Source organism: Lactuca serriola, chromosome 6 (genome assembly GCF_051521515.1).
Source record: "Lactuca serriola cultivar US96UC23 chromosome 6, Lser_US96UC23_V15, whole genome shotgun sequence".
In the NCBI taxonomy this organism is placed as follows: Eukaryota; Viridiplantae; Streptophyta; class Magnoliopsida; order Asterales; family Asteraceae; genus Lactuca; species Lactuca serriola.
This window is the reverse complement of record NC_136413.1, coordinates 131,098,364-131,118,739: the sequence shown is the minus strand read 5'-3', so window position 1 is coordinate 131,118,739 and position 20,376 is coordinate 131,098,364. Positions and strand designations below refer to the sequence as shown.

Below are 20,376 nucleotides of genomic sequence, written 5' to 3'. Positions count from 1 at the left end.
TCCTAACTTTCCTTCCAATTTGGGAGGATTTGGATAGAAAATAACAAAAAAATTATTTTTCTTTTCACTTCTCTCAAACTCGGAAACACAAAATACATTTTTTTTCTTTTTTCTTCCTTTCTCTCCTTACTTTCTTTCTCCTTCTTTTCTTTTCTAAAACTCGGAAACTAGGCTTTAGGGATTTAGTAAGAGTATATTTATTTATTTATTTATTTTATGTTACAAAATAATAAACAATCATCGTTCGAACCACGAGGGTAAAACAAAAGGTCATATAGGTCTCGGTTTTTCAAAATTTTATTTTTTGTTGTCTGTCATTTCTTTCATCGTAAAAAAAGGAGCAAAAATATCATTATTTTTCTTGTGTATGTGGGTCATCGGTTGATAAACATGAATGCGATTCAATTAAGTAATCAATAAACCTTCTTTTTTGGTACAATAGTGATAATTGTTACCTGAACATTCATTCTAGGAAGTGGGTTTTAACATCAGATAAGTTATTTGGTTTTGTTCTTTGGATTTTATAAGCACACAATATCATTTTTTTAACCGAAATTGAAGTAGTTTTAAAGGAATTGACACCGATGTAAATGATAATCCCCTCGTGCAACTCGATGAAACATGCAAGATTGTTCCTTGACCATGTGTCAATGGTTGAAACTAATCATATTGACGTAGTTGGAACTATATGTGTCTAAATATGTGACTGTATTTTCATGTGTGATTCGATATATATCAACATTGTCTAAAATATAATTTGATCTTGGGTTATCACCCGACCCTATGACCATCAAGGTGAAGGTGCAATTTATGAATGAAACAAAGGGAGAGGTTGTCATGTACTCTAGCCAGGGATGGGCGAACTTAACCACAACTCAAGGAAACAACTTATGATGGGGCATCAAAAATTCCAACTTTTATTACGGGTATAACTCATTGGTCACTTGATCCACAAATAATATTCATCCGACCACAAATAATGTTCACCTGGTAAGGGAAGGGGCAACAGGTAAGTTACAAGGGCGTGCGACTGAAAATTGAAAAGGTTAAAACACCAAAAAAAACACCAAATGCAAAGAATACGAGGGGACAATAACTCGGCGAGGTTTCTTTTAATAGATTCATTAGTTATTGGGTTTACACCCACATGTGTTTGATTATAGATATCTTTTTTCTACACCACAAAATCACAATTGTTTTCTGATCCCTTTTTAGTTTCTTCTAAATCATCGAACACAAAATTCTCATTTATTGATTCTGTCTTTATTCTATCTTACGAGGGGGGCAGGGGTGAGGACTGAAGTTTTATTCTTTCTTTGACACAGAAGGGTAGGGGCAAGGACTAAGGTTTTCAGGGTTTGTAGAATTATGATTCTATTTTTAGTTTTCTCATTTTGAAAGGATTATTTATATAAAAGATCTTATATTTTAAATTTTTATTCTTTTTAGACCTATTTTTTTTTCTTTTTCGAAAAGACCCAAACTCTACCAATTACTTGTTATTTCAGACCCCGACAGATCACCAACAGGTAAATAGAATTTTTTTTTTCATAAAAGACCCTACAGTTTACAGTTTTTCGGTTTTAAACCTAAATTTAAAAAAAAAAAAAATCAAACTTTATTATTTCAAAATACAAACCCGGAAAGCTATTGTTATATACTTCTTGATAGATTGGTACGCATTAGAACATCACAAAAAAAAAACAAAAAACAAAAAAAAAAAAAAAACAAAAAGCAAAAAGCAAATAAAGCATTTTTAACATTACATAACTCGAATAACAATTCCATCCTTTAAAAGAGCAATGATATTCAGGCAAATATAAATTTCAAGAACATGGAGTACTTTAATCAATCAGGTGATCAAATTACAATGAGCATGGAAAGTAAGATTAAAAGTCACATCGTCTCATATTAGAAGAATTAACTTTTACATTAACTTCCATATTTACTACTGTTTATTCCATTTGATCTACGTCTTCCAAAGGAACAAGAATTGACGGTTTCAATGTGTAACTTCTAATTTGACTCATATTCTCGAATACAATTAGATGAGTTTACAAAGAAGCCGGTGATGATGAATAATTTATTAGAACGTAGAAATAGAACTAAAATAATTTTTAATTACACTTAACACTATTATTCTAGCTATATACTATAAGGAAAGGAAATGAGCAATTAGCGGCGACAAAAGTCGCCGGTAAAGGGTCGAGAAGTCGCCGCTAAAGCTAAGCCGGTACAGAGTCGCCGCTACTACTTCGTCGCTATTGGTCAGATTGTCGCCGCTAAAGACAAATGTCGCCGCTAATGCCCCTGTCGCCGCTAATACATCGTGTCGCCGCTAAAGAGAATGTTGCCTGTAATATTCATGTCGCCGGTAATAATGTTTTTCATTTTTTTTAATATTTGCAATTTTGGGTATAATTTATTCCAAATACTGTTATAATTAATTCTATAACAAAAATTACATAACAACATCAAATTAAATACCAAATACTCTTATAATTAATTTAATACAAAAATAAAACAACCAAAAGTTTGATAATTCTAACAAGTAGCAAAGTAAGTTTTTCAATTCTAACAAATAGCAAAGTGTGACAAGTATAAAATACAAATAAAGCTCCTCCCTACATATCATCATCTTCGTTCCCATCATTTCCTCCTTGATTATTCTGTGATTGAAAAAACGAATAAAGCTCCTCTCTACATGTCGGGTCGTTGAGCAATTGTTGGGTCAAAATATGGTTTATACTTTGCTTTTCTAGGCAAATGTATTTTTCTGTAATATTTGTGGAGTTTACGGTCATGTTTACGGTTGAGTTTACGGCCGTAAACACCTTACGGCCGTAAACTCATTTACGGCCCATTGTTTCCGGCCCATGTTCCCCTAGTATAAATATAGGTATTAGGGTGTGAGGAATAGATTGATGAACACGTAGAGAGTTTACGATCATAGAGAAACAGGAGCTTTTATGTGTGTGTGAATCTTGTGTAAGGAATTTAATTCATATTATCAATACATACAAAGATTCATATTATTCTTCTTCTCCTTCTCTTCTGTTTGATCTGACATCATCCGTTTGATTGGGATTCCGCACCATCAAACGGATCTGATTGATACACAAGCATTTTAGGGTCTTACAATTGGTATCAGAGCCTGGTTGTATCAGTCAAAAGGTTTATTATTTCGTCTGGAATCTGAATAATTGGTGTTTCCGGTCCAAGCTTACGGCCGTAAACTCCGAGTTCACGGCCGCAAACCAATCAAGTTCTTCAACCGTGAATCTTAGTTCTTTGGCCGTGAACCGATTTTTGGTGCAAGTTTGTTAATTTGAAGACCGTATTCTAAATCGCGTTGAACCCTGGACCGTGAATTAAATTAATCTCATGAATTTTTGTTAACAATTAAACTGAAAAATATTTATCGAAAAATTGAAGTTTACGGCCGCAAACTCCTTCCGACAGTAAACTATATTCAGCAGAAAATCTTGTTTTCAGCAGTTAATTTTATTTTTGAATCTTAATTAATTTTAATTAACTCTCAACCGGAAATTTGAGGTTTACGGCCGCAAACTCCGAGTTTACGGCCGCAAACCCTTTTGGCAGTGAAATCTTTATACGGCAGTAAATCGTATTTTAACTAAATCAATTTATATTTTAAATTTTTTTAACTTTTGACCTTAAATTTTAACTTTGACTTACAAGTTTGACCTTTGATCTTAAACTTTGACTTTTTAGTTTAACTTTTAAATTTTCAAATTTAGTTTTTCGGTTTAACTTTCTAAATTTGACTTTTAAGGTTGACTTTTGAGGTCTATAATCAAAGGGTTTGACTTTTAAGTTTGATTTTGGGTCTTAGTTGTGCCTTTTAATTAATCTTGTGTCTACGAGGGAGTTGAAACATGAAAGAGAGTCGTCAGGATATGTTAAGACAAATTTTTAACATTTTCGATTATATCCCTGGAGAAACCCTCGAAACTCAGTTGCAGCGATTTACTACACTCACTACTGAGATGAATATAGTTGGGATCCTCTTGTCCAAATCTGAGATAAACAAAAAGCTGTTGAATTCACTTCCAAAATCGTGGGATATGAACGTGGCCATCATCAAGAAGACAAAAGATCTCAATAATCTTAGTCTTGTTGATGTAATTCAAGAACTTGATGCTTTGAAGTGTAGAGAAACAATGAGTTCTGAAAACATTCCGGTCACTGAAGTTACATGTACTCCAGCTTGTGAAGCCACGATTAAATTTCTTCGGGAACAAATTGATTTATTTAAAAAAAAAGTTGAGGACCTGAGATATGAAGGATATCAACTCAAGAAACGACAGAAACCCCTGAAGGCTGAGTTAGAAGCAAAAACCAAGGACTTTAGGAAACTTCAGGAAGAGTATAGCAACAAGTGTGAAAATTATGATTATGTTAAGAGACAACTTGCTGCTGTAACTGAAGAACTTGACGCTTTAAAAATCAAGTGTGGAAAAACTGATGTCAGTTTCAAAAATTATACTGCGTCAGGTCAGACAGTCGAGTCCTTATATGAAACCCAATTAAAATTCAAAGAAAATTAAAACAAGGGTATAGGGTATGATAGTGTTCCCCCTCCTTATAATCATAACTACACATCCATACCTATGACACAGGACGAAACTGACAGGGAGCCACATCTTCGATATGGCAAACGAGCTGGATTTGTGTCAGGAGGAGTTATTAATGTTGAAAATACTGATGCTTCTGTTACATGTGCAAGTAAAGTAGCAGAGGATGAGAACAAGGAGAGTTCTTTTGAACAAACAAACGACCCCTTGAACTCTAAATCTGTTGCTTCTAATCAACTTGCCATTGGTAAATACAGACCACTAATTCCAACGCAACAGAGTTCTTGTGGCAAGTGTGCATGTGGGAACAACAAGAGACAAGGCAAGGATACGCCACCATGGGTAGGAATAAATAACTTCACAGTGAAGAAAAGACTTGTTTTCACTGTGGAACACCTGGACACATTGCCAGAAATTGTCCTAATCACGCATACATTCCCTACTATGCACAAGGCTGGCAGAACGCGCCAAGAGGGAGATACTTCAAAAGAAACCCCTCGAGATCACGATCAGACATTGACGACTGGAATGCCAAGAAGGCCAAGAATTCAACTCCCAAGTCCAAGAATCAAACTCCAAAGGTCAAGCATCCAACTCCCAAGAACAAGAAGGGAATGTCGGCCAAGAAGTCCAATCCAAGAGATGCTCCCGTGAAGCCAAAGTCAAAGTCATCTCAACGACCGACATCAAGTTCCAAAGCAAGTATTGAGCCACCCATCAGATCGAAAAAGAAATGGGTTAAACCCACTTACAAATGGGTTCCAAAGGCTCACTCTCCCAAATCAACTAATGACTCTAATATTTCATCGTCTTCTGTTTGTGATAAGCATGATATGTCATGGGAGAGAGTACCCTACATTGATGACAAAGGTCGACCCAGTTTCAAAATGGACTGGGTTCCAAAGACCAATTAATCCCGCTCTGTGTCAGAGCAGCTATGGAGGCATATCATCAGACTTCGGTTTGTTGGTAGTAGCTGTTACAGGCACATGATAGGATGCATCTCTCAATTGTACAACACTCGGAACGTAGTTTGAGAGTATGTGTCCTTTTGCGGGAAAGGAAGAAAGGAAGAGATCACTCATGGGGTTAGTGCTTAATGACGTAAAGAATTTTCGGATCTGTTCTGAGATTATGCTTGTTGTTCTCAGACCTTCTGAATGCAGATTCAATCGGTGAATTACGGTTTGCGTTTTCTTCTCTATACTCCTGAGTTTTTCTTAAGCTGATTCGCTTTAAAGACTAATTTTTGTTTTAGGATAGTTTAAATTTGCGAATTTACTTTCGTTTCTCTCATATGCACAAATTTAAGGGGAGAAATAAAAACAAAACAAAAATTAACAAAAAAAAAATTAAAAAAAAATCCAAAAACATTAGAAAATCGGAAAATAAAAAAAAATATGGTGGTAATGGAATGTGCTTGCAGGAGATGTTTTGGGAAATGAAATTAGCAAGTGATAACGGGCAATATGAATCGGCGTAACGTACCTAAGTTGAATCGTCTACGCTCCGTGTTCGATGCGCTGGTAGGCACGAAAGATTTTAAATGGACTTAACTAGGGAGAGTTGAAACTAATGAATTTAAGGACTTGACAAACTTTGACCTAGTTAGATCCGTTTAACCTGATGTCACGACGCTCAGATAGGTTGAGCAAGGAGATATACATGGGAATCTATCGGTCACATTAAATAACCTGTATCTAGAACTGTGGATTCACTTTTCCTCGATGTGCGGATTCTGTCCTTAATTCTGGTTGGATGGGGCGACTGGTAAATTCCGATAAATTAGGTCTGTAGAATATCATTTTCTTTCTTTCCGTCTGTTAGTCATAGGTTGTCTCCTTTGCGTGACTTCCAATCCGACCTGGTACACAACATATGCAACTCTATTTCTCTGCAGGCTATATATGTGAAATACTTCTTATCTGTTAGCCACATGTTGTCTCATTTGCATGACTTCTAATCCGACCTGGTACACAACATATGCAACCTTCTTCTTCTCAACCCCTCTGAAGTAGTTAACAATAGAATTTTGAATCTCTCCTCTCTCTGAATGGTTGTCTGCTCACCCGATGTAAGGAGTACTCTGGAAGTTCTTGATGGCTGGGGCATATCAGGAAGCGGGAAATACGTTCTAGTACACTTAAAATTGAACACATACAGATTGTCTGTGGATCTCGCTGCTCAATTTAGGTGGACAACAATATCCGTGGTCGTCGTCAGATGAATGGACCTTAAGATATATTATCTAAGAAATTAGGATCAGATATAAATTTTAGGTTTTTAAGTTCATCATGTCTTGTAACAAATAGTATGTCCTAAATCTGTCACAAATTTTTTGTGTTTAAGTGGACCACAATACCGACGATCGACCAGACAAAGATGTGAATATGGAAGGTACCGACAAGTGGATAAAGGCTGTCTAAAACTTTGATCCCAAATCACTCTTAAAGTTATATATCATTTTTATTTTTGTTGAATTTGTCATAGTTTCTTCTAATTTAAATATTAGGGGAGAATTAAAAAAAATTAAAAATAATGAACATAAAAAAAATCAAAAAAATTCAAAAATCAAAGAAAAATTAGAAAAATTAAAAAATCCAAAAATAGTATTATTTCTTTTTTATTTCTTGTTCAGAAAAATCAAAAATCCAAAAATATTTTTGTTTCTGTTTTAATTTGTGTGTTAAGTTTTCTTTTAGTTTTGTTTTGTCTTGAAAAGTGATTTCAGGTGAATATAAAACTCATGGAGTTTGTGTTGAAGATTTCTGAGCCAAAGCCTCGTCCGTGAGCATCGAAGAATTCACATTCGAAGGAGCCAGAAATGAAGATTATTCTTTCAACATTCAATCCTTCAACCCCACAAGCAAGGTGAAGCTGCAACTGAAGATTATGTGACGGATTGCATTGAAGCCTCCTCAATCAGTCTGCTGCTATTGTTGTACCGGCTGAAGTGATCTAGAAGATTTGTTCTGTCTGATGTTCTCTCTGAAGATTCTCAAGCTGAAAGCGCTATCTTTCAAGAATCAGTACGTCAAGCCTCCTCACCCAACGTGCGTTCAATGCCACATTCTGGAGAAAAGCCCAACCGCTCAAGATGAAGTCAATTATTGAAGATTCATCAAGTTCATCTTGAAGTCGTAAAGAATTCGAAGATTAAAGCTGAAGCCAAAGCTCCCAATGAAGATTATCAAGAAAACTAGCTACTTTTTAGGGGGAGCTTGTTGGGTCATTTAAGAAAAGAAAAGAAAGCTATAAACCAAGGGGGAGATTTTTGGGTCAAAATATGGTTTATACTTTGCTTTTTTAGGCAAATGTATTTTTCTGTAATATTTGTGGAGTTTACGGTCATGTTTACGGTTGAGTTTACGGCCGTAAACACCTTACGGCCGTAAACTCATTTACGGCCCATTTGTTTCTGGCCCATGTTCCCCTAGTATAAATATAGGTATTAGGGTGTGAGGAATAGATTGATGAATACGTAGAGAGTTTACGGCCAGAGAGAAACAGGAGCTTTTATGTGTGTGTGAATCTTGTGTAAGGAATTTAATTCATATTATCAATACATACAAAGATTCATATTATTCTTCTTCTCCTTCTCTTCTATTTGATCTGACATCATCCGTTTGATTAGGATTCCGCACCATCAAACAGATATGATTGATACACAGGCATTTTAGGGTCTTACAACAATGCCTGAAGATTTTCCAACTATATAATAAATAATAACATATATAAATTATAAGTTAACTTTCCAACTAGGGACGAAAACACAATTACCAAATCCACATGCATTTTATGACGCCAAAGTACATTGTTATTTTTAAACTAAGACAAAAAAGCAAAGTACATTGTTATTTCTTGCATATGGGACAAAAACTCAAATACCAAAGCTTTTACCAGATACTCACCAAAAACCAAAATGACCAAATCAACATACATTTTATGTTGTCCAACTACATTTCTATTTTTAAACTAAGCCAAATAACCAAAGTACATTGCTATTTGTTGCATTTGGGACAAAAAGCTAATTACGAAAGCTTTTAGAAAATAATCACCACCAACAAAATCACCAAATCAACATATATTTATTGAAATTAAATAATCTTGTTTTACATGTGATGGCTGTGATGATTGTGGTGGTGGTATATATATATATATATATATATATATATATATATATATATACCAACTTTTCATTTTATTTTCCATGAATACTGTTAAGATTGTTTAATATTATGAAAATTGTTTGTTGAAAAATCTAGTGTTATAAAAAACCATACATATTTAATAATGGTTATTTTTTGATTCTTATAAAGTATTAATTTGTCGTAATAATTCGAAAATCGTTTACAAATAATTTCTCAATAATATAAAACTTACTGAAGTGACAGGATTTTTTTAATAAAAAAAATTAAGCATAACAATAATTTTTTTTTTCAATTATAGCATCCTACTTGTACCAAAAACACATACTTTCACATAATACATAAGAGCATCAAATACATATACTTTCACATACATATACCACATATACATCAAATACAAATACATTCACATATATAGATAATATCATCTTGCTTATACCAAATACACAAATTTCACATTCATATACCATATACACAACAAACACACATACATTCACATACATACCTAATAACATCCTACTTATACCAAATACACATAATTTCACATATATATAGATAATAACATCATACTTATACCAAATACTCATATACCACATATACATCAAACACACATACATTGACATATATACACCATATTTACATACAAATATCAAATATACATATATGACAATTTTCACATAATTGATACAACTACACATATTTTGCAATTAAACTCAAATTTCACGATAAATAGAAGTAAATAGAACCTGTGATGATGGAATCAACAAAAATGGTCCAGTGGTGGGGGTAGTCGTTGGTGGTGGTTAGGAACACAATCAACAAAACTGAAATAGACAATTTTTTGCAATTAACCACTACAATAAGCTTAAAATCGATGTTATAACCGAAAAGGGAGCGGAAATTGACCTAGAAACACCTCTCAGTCGCCGGAAAAAGGTCAGTGTCGCCGGAAAAATGGTCCTCACCGGAAAATGGCTCTCTCCGCCGGTATCTTCTTTGTGACCGATTGTACACAGTCACCTGAAAGTAAGTAATGTCTATCACTCACTTACTTGACGAATTAATTGAGGAATCGATGATCTATGCCGAAGAGAAAAAACAACAGCGAATGGAAAGTAACAGAACAGCAAAAGGAAAAAGACGATGAATTTTTGGGGTAAACTGCGGCGACACCTTTACCGGCGACTAATTCGGCTTTAGCGGCGACAATACGTCTTTAGCGGCGACTCTCCGGAGGGAATTATTACCGCCTCATTTTTTGATCTTTAGCGGCGACACCTGCAGGTCTTTACCGGCAACGCAAGTCGCCGGTATTGAGTTTATGCGTTCCAAGACCACTCTAGCCATTGGATTATGAACCACCTTTAATATATTTTGTACATCCTCCCATTAGAAAGGATTCTACACTTGATATATAAGCCTGATAAGTTACATCATCCTGGATCGCATCATCTCATTGTAGCTTCTCATACAAAAAGGTTGCGAGGTAGGAGGGATTTCATTATGATCAACCTTTGTATATATGAAGTTTCCTCATGCTTTTGGTCTCGATTTCTCTAATAGTGTTTGTTAAATAATTTAGATGTAGGAAGGGGATTCCTTAGTATCTTCTGATCACAATTTCTCCAACCATTATGGCCATCAATTGCATCCCAATCATGAAACATAATTAAACTAGGGTTATATATGTTGCCTACTCGGTATCATAGGATTCATCTTACTACAATCCACACATGGACTAGGACACATAAGTAAAACCAACCAGATATTGTAAGATATTGATGATTGTATTTCATGTTTTTTTGGATATGGGTGGGCACATCATCAATTAAAGAGTGTTGTTAATGTTATGTTTAACATCATCCAAGAACATATCACCAAAGCAAACTTATCTTCGATTCTTAACATTACAAACATAAAGATATTTATATGTGTGAACTACTGTTTACTTGTTCTTTTGACGATCATGTATTTATGTATTAACAAAACTAATTTATAACCCGTAAGAACCACCGTTATAAAGTTAATTAAACTTTCATATTAAAAAAATTAAAATTATTAATCAATTATTTAAATAAATTATTACTTAAGAGATATTTTTTAGTTATATAAAATTATAATCATTGATTTAAATAAATACGTGAAGTCATATTACCTTATAATCTGTATTAATTTTATTTTATTTTTTAATATAATGTTATTAATTTAATATAATTAGAGTGAAAAATTTAAAATTTAAAATTTAAAATGGAGAATCAATTATTAATTTAATGCTATATGGGTAATCATTGATAGATTGACCAAAAGTGCCCACTTTTTGGCCATCCGGGAGAGCTCTTCGGCCAAAAAGTTGGCCGATATATATGTGTGAGAGATTGTTGCTCGTCATGAGGTTCCAGTCTCCATTTTTTCAGACCGATATTTTTGGTTCACTTGTCGATTCTGGCAGAAGTGTGACAACCCGAATCTTTTTCTGATTATCGTTAGTCGATTCCGTTAAAATTGAAATATTGAATTTAATTCAGTCAAATTTTTATGGTTTGGGAAGTCATATAAATTATATAGTTATATTTTATATATAAGTCGGAACCAAAATCGCGCGAAAACCCGAGTTACTTTGAAAATCAACGAAAAACCGGCATGACTAGTGTTCACGACCATGAACCCGATCACGACCGTAAACCCGTTCACGGCTGGTGGACCCCACTGCCGACCACAAACCCCCTATAAATATGTGCTCCTACCCCCCAATTACAATTTTCTGGCTGAAAACTCCTCATTTCTCTCTCTAACCTCTCAACCGTAAACACCAAAAATACCCCCTTTCTTCCGAAGATCATCAAAGAAATCACCTTTGGGTGTTGTTGTGGAGCCTCTAAAACGCATTTTCGTCAAAATCGGTGTTGTTGTTCTTGAGTTCACGGTCGCAAACCCTTCGAATCTTCATAATTCAGACCGTGAACCCTTCAAAGTTTCAAAGACCGTGAACCCTTCAAGGACAGTAAACCGTTCACGGCTGAGATCAGTTCACGGCCGAGAACAGTTCACAACCGTAGTCCCTTCATGGTCGTAAACAGCCCTACACCGTGAATCTTGGCTGCAAACCCGCTTCCACCAATTCAATTGAGTCCCGGTAACATTCCTAAACTAAAAGCAAGTGTTTTTCCAACACTATAAATAATGGTTTCGCTAATAAAATGCATATATGTATTTAACTGTTATTAGGATCCCGTTAAGTGTCGCGTACATCAAACCGAGGGTCTTCATTCCCAATCTTGTTGTCCGACACTTTCACACAAATATCGGTGAGTTCATACCCATATGCTTTAACCATTTTTAACATTTTCAGTGGGGGGGGGGGGTGGGGGAACACAAGCCAAACAGAAATGAATTTGTAAACTTATACAAAAAGATTTCAACACATATAAAACTAATGCAATTGATATTGGTTTCCACATTTTTATAAAGTATTTAGATACTTTATCCCTTTTTGTAACATGCTGAGCATAAGGGACGTTTTCAACTTACAAACATAATTGCACAGTTTTCAGATCAATAAACAAACCAAGTACATATCATACATGCATACTATAATAGGTATAGTTTGGGGGTTTCAAAACACGGTTTTACATATACTAGCATATAAGCTATGACAGACTTAGCTTATGATATTCAATGATACTTCTTGGATAATAAGAATACATTACCAAATAGTTATTTATGTATAATATTATTATTACTCTATTCGATATACAAATGGATCCAAATACAAGAGAACAATACAGAACTATACGTAAACTAGTTAATACAGGATTGTGAGACAACACTTCAATTGTACCTTTCGGGGTACAGATTAAACCATATCATTTAGTGTAACCAGAGTCTCCTGGATAGAGAGCATGAGATTTGTGAATAGATCTATTAGGGACTGACAATCCCAAACCTAAACTGCTAGCTACAGATAGGCAGACATGTCTGGGGTGACAAATACCATACCGTCCGACGCCTGTAGAACGTCATAGAGGTCATCAGTCATATCAAGCATGGTTATACGACTCAAAATAGTATAAACTAACCTTTGTTTATGGGATTTCATTTCTTCATTAGTTTTATTTTAATTAATAGAACTACTATACATAGTGGTGGTAACCAGGGTTTTCAAGCAGAACATTTCATACATTACTGACAATAGCCTTGGTTTTCATACAAAAGAATTCATTCAAAGCAACAATTTACAATACAATTGGTAGTAACCAGACATGCAAACTAATACTATATGGAGAATATTAACAAACTTATATGTTAGAAAATATTGGATTTTCTTGGAAAGCATACAAACACTTTTGTACAAATTTCAAGGGCAGGTTTCCATTACAAAATATTCTCATGAACTCACCAGCTTTCAAAATCGCTTGTATTCTTAGGAAATCAGTAAACAGGTACTCTCGCAACATTTTGAGAAGACGGAGTGTATAGAGTCACGTCTTTACTTTTTGTTATACTTTTGATGTATACAACTATGAATCAAACAGATGTAAATATCTTTATTTCAATGTAATGGTTGTGTTTACTTTGATTCCTATGATGCAATCGTTGTGATACTGTACATGACGTCCTCCACCCTCGAACGTTTTTGCTATTTTGGTTTAGGGGGGGTCATAGATTGGTATCAGAGCTATTGTTTATAGTGAACTAAGTATACCGAACCTTACATGGTATACAACTATAAACACTAAGGGGCCGAAGTGCTTTGAACTAAAAGTATACGTTTTAAAATATAAATATCTTATATGAAGTATACAAGTATATATACATACCAGAAACAGTATCGTTAGTAGAACAAAACAAAAGTAATTAGATGTTGGACACTGCAGTTAAACTCGGATAATTATGTAATCATGTCTGGGATCAATATTTCCTGATCAACTATATTTATTTAAGATATGACCAACATGTGTTTGGGAGTGACTGTGGTATTGCAACAAGCTTAAAACTTACCAAGCTATATTCAACAAGAGATCAATAGAGCAAAACATACAACTTTAAAATACTATAGGAGTATTTTAGCCAGAGCCGAATTCAGTATGGAAATTTCCTTCCAAGTGTTTCTACTTATCTCTTTTCTAGTGATATTTCATTTGTGTTGGTAGCTTTTATTTGTATATCGCTTAGTAGAACACCTTATTTATCAGGTTGAGATATGACTTGTTCCATATCATTTAATTTAGAATTCTAGAGGACTTACCACCCTCTTCTTCTTGATTCTTCTAGAATAAGATGCCTCCGAGGAAGAGACCCAACAGAAAGAACAACAATCCCCCGACAGATCCGACGCCGCCACCTCCTCAGTACGACCCAACTGTCTTCCAAGCAGCTATGACAGCCGCCATGGCTGCTGCAATGTCTCAAATCAACTCCAGCGGTACAAATGGGGAGGGTAATGGTGCCCCTACATCCAATCTCGGTGACAATCATGGTCACACCAGGGAATGTACATAAAAGGACTTTTCGAATGCTAAGTCGCGGTCCTTCGATGAAACTGGAGGTCTCATTGCCTTGAATTGTTGGTTCGAGAAGATAGAGTCAATCTTCGAAATATGTGCTTGCCCAGAAGCCAACAAGGTGAAGTTTGCAGCATGCACCTTCACCGACAGAGCACTGACTTGGTGGAACTGCGATGTCAAATCCCTAAATCTTCTGATGGCTAATGCCATGAGTTGGGAGGATCTAAAAGAAATGATGCTCGCTGAGTACTGCCCATGAGGCGAGATGCAGAAGCTGGAGGAGGAGCTCTGGAATTTAAAGATGAAAGGCTCCGACATTGCTACTTACACTAAAAGATTCAGTGATCTCGCTCTTCTCTGCTCGGGAATGGTCACCCCGGAGAGCAAGAAAGTAGAAAGATTCATATGGGGATTTACACCCCCAACTCCAGGGAATGTCCTGGATGCAAGACCACTAACATTTGACAGTGTCAAACGGTTGGCACAGACTTTGATTGATCATGGAGGTCGCCAGGATCCCGTGCCATCCGCCCACGAACCACCCAAGGATAATGGTGGAAAGAAAAAGTTCTTGAATAAGCGCAAGGGCAAGTACTCGCAGGAACCCTCCAAGAAACAACAAGTAGTGGTTGTACATGCCGCTACTACTCCTGCCACTACCCCCACAACTCAAGCACCTGCCAGTAGATATGCTGGTACCCTCACAAGGTGCGACAAGTGTAACTTCCATCATCATGAGTCGTGCTGTGAAATGTTGTGCAATAGCTCTGGCAAAAATGGGCACACATCTCACTTTTGCAAAACACTAGCCCAACCAAGCAATCAGGCTCCTGGGGCGGGAGTTGGTCAGGCCTGCTATGGCTGTGGTGAGACCGGGCACTTCAAGAGAAACTGCCCAAAGGCAACAACTGGCAACATGAGGAGAGTTCTAGCTATGGGCCAGGAGGAGGCTGTCACAGATCCCACCATAGTAACGGGTAGGTTTCCACCTCGACAACTCTTATGCATGCATCCTTTTTGATTTCCGTGTGGAGAGAAGTTTTGTTAGTCATGCATTTAAGCATCTACTCAAGCATAAATCCCAACCTCTAACCGAAACATTTATCGTCGAGATGGCTAACGGTAAGAAAGAGACCACTGACGACATATTCATAGGTTGTTCCCTTATCCTAAATGATTATTCCTTTCCAATCGACCTCATTCTAGTTTCCATAAAAAGTTTCGATGTCATTATCGATATAGACTGGTTAAGTATTCATCGTGCCGATATCCTTTGTTTCGAAAAAGCCATTCGCCTCAATCTTTTTAATGGCGAAGCCCTTATCATTTATGGCGATAAACTCAATAAATACCTCCGTGTCATATCATGCATCAAAGCCCAGAAATACCTTCGAAAAGAATGTCAAGCGTTTCTAGCCCATGTCGTTAATGAAACGAAGGAAGTTAAGGATCTTGAGAGGACCCCCGAGGTCTGTAACTTTCCTGATATCTTCCCCGAAGATCTCCCCGGAATCCCTCCCGAATGCCAAGTCGAGTTCAGAATCGACTTAATCCCCATAGCCACTCCTATAGCCAAATACCCTTACTGTCTAGCGCCGACAGAAATGCAAGAGATATCTAGCCAGCTCAATGAACTACTTAATAAAGGATTCATTAGACCGAGCTTCTCACCCTAGGGAACCCTGATATTATTTTTGAAAAAGAAGGATGGATCCTTTCGGATGTGCATAGATTATCACGAGCTTAACAAGCTCACCATAAAAAACCGCTATCCTCTTCCTCGAATTGACGACCTCTTCGATCAACTTCAGGGAGCCAGTTACTTTTCGAAGATAGACCTAAGATTTGGGTACCATTAGTTGTGAGTTCATGAGGGTTAGGTTCCCAAGACAACATTCTAGACTTGATATGGTCACTATGAGTTCGTAGTGATGCCCTTTGGTCTAACCAACGCATCAGCAGTATTCATGGATTTGATGAATTGGGTGTGCCGCCCCTTTTTAGACAAGTTCGTGATAGTATTCATCAACGATATACTTTGTCTATTCATGAAGCAAGGAAGATCATAGACAACACTTGAGGTTAGTGCTAGAAACCTTGCGGGCGGAGAAACTGTATGCTAAATTCTCCAAGTGCCAATTCTGGATCAGAAAAGTAACTATCCTTAGTCACATGGTTAGCGAGGAAGGCATACACGTGGACCCTTCTGTTGGGACCCGATGTGTTGCGTCTGTGGCTCGCTCCTTGGCCCAGGTTTGTTACCGGTTTGGGCCTATCCAACGGTGTTTATTTTTATTAGGGTTTAGTATTTAAGGTGAATGCATGCATCCTTTGTAATTATCGCTTTCATTAATTATTCTAAGTATTGTACTACAAACCCTAGCTCGCCTCTACAGTGTAAGTTCTTCATCGAGCTCTGCTGAGGCGTGACTATTCTTGAATCATTAAGCTATACATTGATTCCATCTTGTGTTCTCTATGTTTTATTGTTTGTTTTTATTGATTAACTTGTTGAAGATCTAATCGATCTAAGAGTTTTCAACTCATGAATTGGTATCAGAGCAGGAGACTATGTAATCCATACACATCTCTTCCGTTGAAGAAGATCTTAGGGTTTTTCCGCTTTGATTGATATTGTTAGAGTTATCATTTGCTATTGACGTAGTTCTTTAATAGTCGATCTTACCCTAACGTTATTTACAAGTCTGATCTTAAGCAGGTTTTTGAAAAAACATCATATGTCCATGGAAGATTCTCAGACAAACCCAATAAATATCTCCAACAGTATAGGATCAACGACAAGGATTCCTATATTATACACTCAAGATTATGAGGTCTGGACGCATCACTTCGTAGACTACGTGATTGGTTCAGAAGAAAATGGATACTTGATCTGGGAGGCGATTACAGTAGGTCCATTCGCTCACTTAAGCACTTCAAGAATTGTTAAAACTCAAAAGGAGTATAATCAACTCATCAATGATTTGAAATACATACCCCAAGATGAGAAGGAAGACTTTCAGTTCAACATCAAATCTTTAAGCATGATAAGGTTCGCTTTACAATCAGACATGTTTCGGTTGGTAAGCTCATGCACAACAGCGAAATAAATTTGGGACAGGTTGAAGGAATTGTACTCTACGGATGAAGATCTTGAGTATTCAATCCAAACATTATAGCTCTCAGAATTTGGTGACTTCAAGCAGAATCCTGAAGAGAAGGTCACATTCATGAATGACCTTAGACCCGAATGGATGGATGTAGTGTCTACTATGAAGGCACATGAACAATTCAAGGCTTAGTCTCTGGCAAAACTGGTGAGAATATTAAAGTCACATGAGAGTGCAGTGACTAAAGACATGAATGTGGTTTCTAGCATATGATGCTGAAGAAGAAGAAGATTTAGATCTTTCTGAATATGATCTAACAAGTGAAGAAGAAGATTATGCTAATCTACAAAGGAAAGAATGTTGCTGAAGAAGAAGAAGATTTAGATCTTTCTGAATATGATCTAACAAGTGAAGATTATGCTTTGATGGTGTCAAATCCCAAGAAGTTCATCAGAAGAAGGTTCCCAACTAATAAGAACCGAAACTGCCAGGGAAGCTACAGTGCAGAGAAAGCGAAGGAGGAACCGAAGAGTGTCTCTCAGACCGAAGAACCAAAGAAGGAATCAAAGCTTGGTGGTGACTCAAGCTTTAATTATCACTACTGTGGAGACAAAAATCACTTCGATAAAGATTGTATGTTGAGAAAGACGTCAGAAAAGAATGACGATGATGACGAGGAAGCGAACCTCATACGACGATTGGAGGAAATCAAGAATAAGAAAGTTGGATCTAATAACATTATGAATGCTATTATTGTGCAGGGAAATACTGTTGACGATGAGTTCGGCGGTGTTGAAGTTTGGTCCACAAAGTCTGAAGATGAAGTAGTGAGGAAGCCCACTCCCAAGCTTAGACTTCTCTCAGTTTACCTGGGTGTTCTATTTGAGACAAAAATCAGAGGCCACTCCCAAGCTTAGACTCTTTATCAAGCAGGTAGAAGTTCAATTGCGAAAGGTAGTTCGAAACATCAAAAGAGACAACGGCTTGGAGTTTAAGAACAAAGACTTTGAATATTTTCTTGCAGAGAAGGGGACAACTCATAATTTCTCGACTCCATATACTCCACAACAAAACAAAATTATCGAAAGGAGAAATCGATCTTTGTGTGAAGCCGCCCGAACCATGCTTAGCTTCGCTTCTCTACCTCTATATTTATGGGCTGATGGCATTGCTGCTGCTTGCTACACGCAAAACAGATCTTATCTCAACAAACGATTCTCCATCACTCCTTATGAGATCTTGAACAACCGAAAGCCTAATGTAAAGTTTTTCCATGTGTTCGGTTCAAGATGCTTTATCTTCAATTCAAAGGAGAACCGAAACAAGTTTGATGTCAAAGCAGACGAAGGGATTTTCCTGAGTTATTCCTTGAACTCTAAAGCATATAGGGTTATGAACAAGCGTTCAAAGAAAACTGAAGAGACCTATTATGTCACCTTCGATGATAACTATGTCAAGAAACTGAAGACAACCAAAGGTTCTGTGGAGGAAATATTTCTAAAATCTGGTCAAGCTACGGTACCAATTTCAAATCTATTTGAGCAATACATGCTGCTATTTGATGAACCAGAAAAGGCTATTCACTCTGAATCCAAAGCTGAAGACAACAAGGTAGACAACTTGAAGAAGACAATTGATGATGCTGCAAAGAAAATGGCAGAAGAACAACCGATTACAACCGAACAGCCTGATACAAGCGAACCTCCAAAAGATAGTCCTCATATTCAGGGGGAGGGTTCATCTTTTCCAAATAACCAACATTCACTATTCCAGGGGGAGAGTCCATCACCATCTCTACCAACCGAAAGACAAGTCTAGATGGAGAATTCTGAGCCAGATGTTGAGGAAGTATCATCATTCGAGGGGGAGAATGCAAATACAAACGATGATGAAACTCAGTCAGAATTCGAAGAAGAAGTGAATGTTGAACTGGATCCCTCATATGATCCTAATTACCCTCCTCTCACCAAATGGACCAAAGATCATCCACAAACACAAATTATTGGTGATTCAAAAGAAAGAGTACTCACATGATCTCAACTGAAAGCGAAACAAACTGCACTATTCTCTAAAGTGGAATTTTTCATGTTTAATTCGTTCGTCTCCAAGGTTAAACCAAAGACGATCAACACTGCACCCGATCATTCTGATTCCAACTCAATGAGTTCGAGCGAAATAAAGTGTGGAGACTGATTCCAACACCAAAGGATGCTTCTATAGTTGGAATAAAGTGGGTTTTCAGGAACAAGATGGATAAGGAAGGAAATGTGATTCACAACAAGTCTAGATTAGTTGTGAAAGGTTATTTTCAAAAAGAAGGCATAGATTACGAAGAGACATTCGCTTTAGTAGCAAAGCTAGAATCGGTTCGTATTTTTCTCGCCTATGCTGTACACAAGAACTTTGAAGTATTCCAAATGGATGTGAAGTGTGCCTTATTAAATGGAGAACTGGAAGAGACGGTGTATGTAGAGCAACCATTGGGTTCGTGAATGAGAAGTTTCCAGATCACTGCTACATTCTGGACAAGGCGGTCTATGGTCTCAAGCATGCACCAAGGGCATGGTATGAAACTCTAACTAGATTTCTCAAAATGTCAAAGTTTAAACAAGGTTTGGTTGAACCAACCTTCTTTCGTAAGAAAGAGGGTGACCACCTTATGATCGTTCAAATTTACGTTGATGATATCATCTTCGGTTCCACAAATCCTGATTTAACAGCTGAATTTAGGAAGTTGATGGAAACTAAATTTGAAATGAGCTCAATGGGTCATATTAACTTTTTTCCTTGGCTTGAATATTAGATAGGGACCTGAAGGCATTTTCATTAATCAAGAGGCCTACACGAAAACCTTGCTTTCCAAGTTTGGAATGATGGGAGATTCAAAAGTAAAGGTTCCTATGGAGTTTGGCACGAAGTTAACACCTTCTTTGGACAAACCGGCAGCTGACATGACCCTCTATCGTCAGATGATAGGGTCCTTAATGTATCTAACAACAAGTCGACTAGACATAAT

General features: G+C 36.7%; 1 pseudogene; it reads left to right on the top strand.

The window, feature by feature from the left end:
* LOC145060161 (uncharacterized) overlaps window positions 1–20,376 on the top strand; it is a 55,581-nt pseudogene that overhangs the window by 35,140 nt on the left and 65 nt on the right.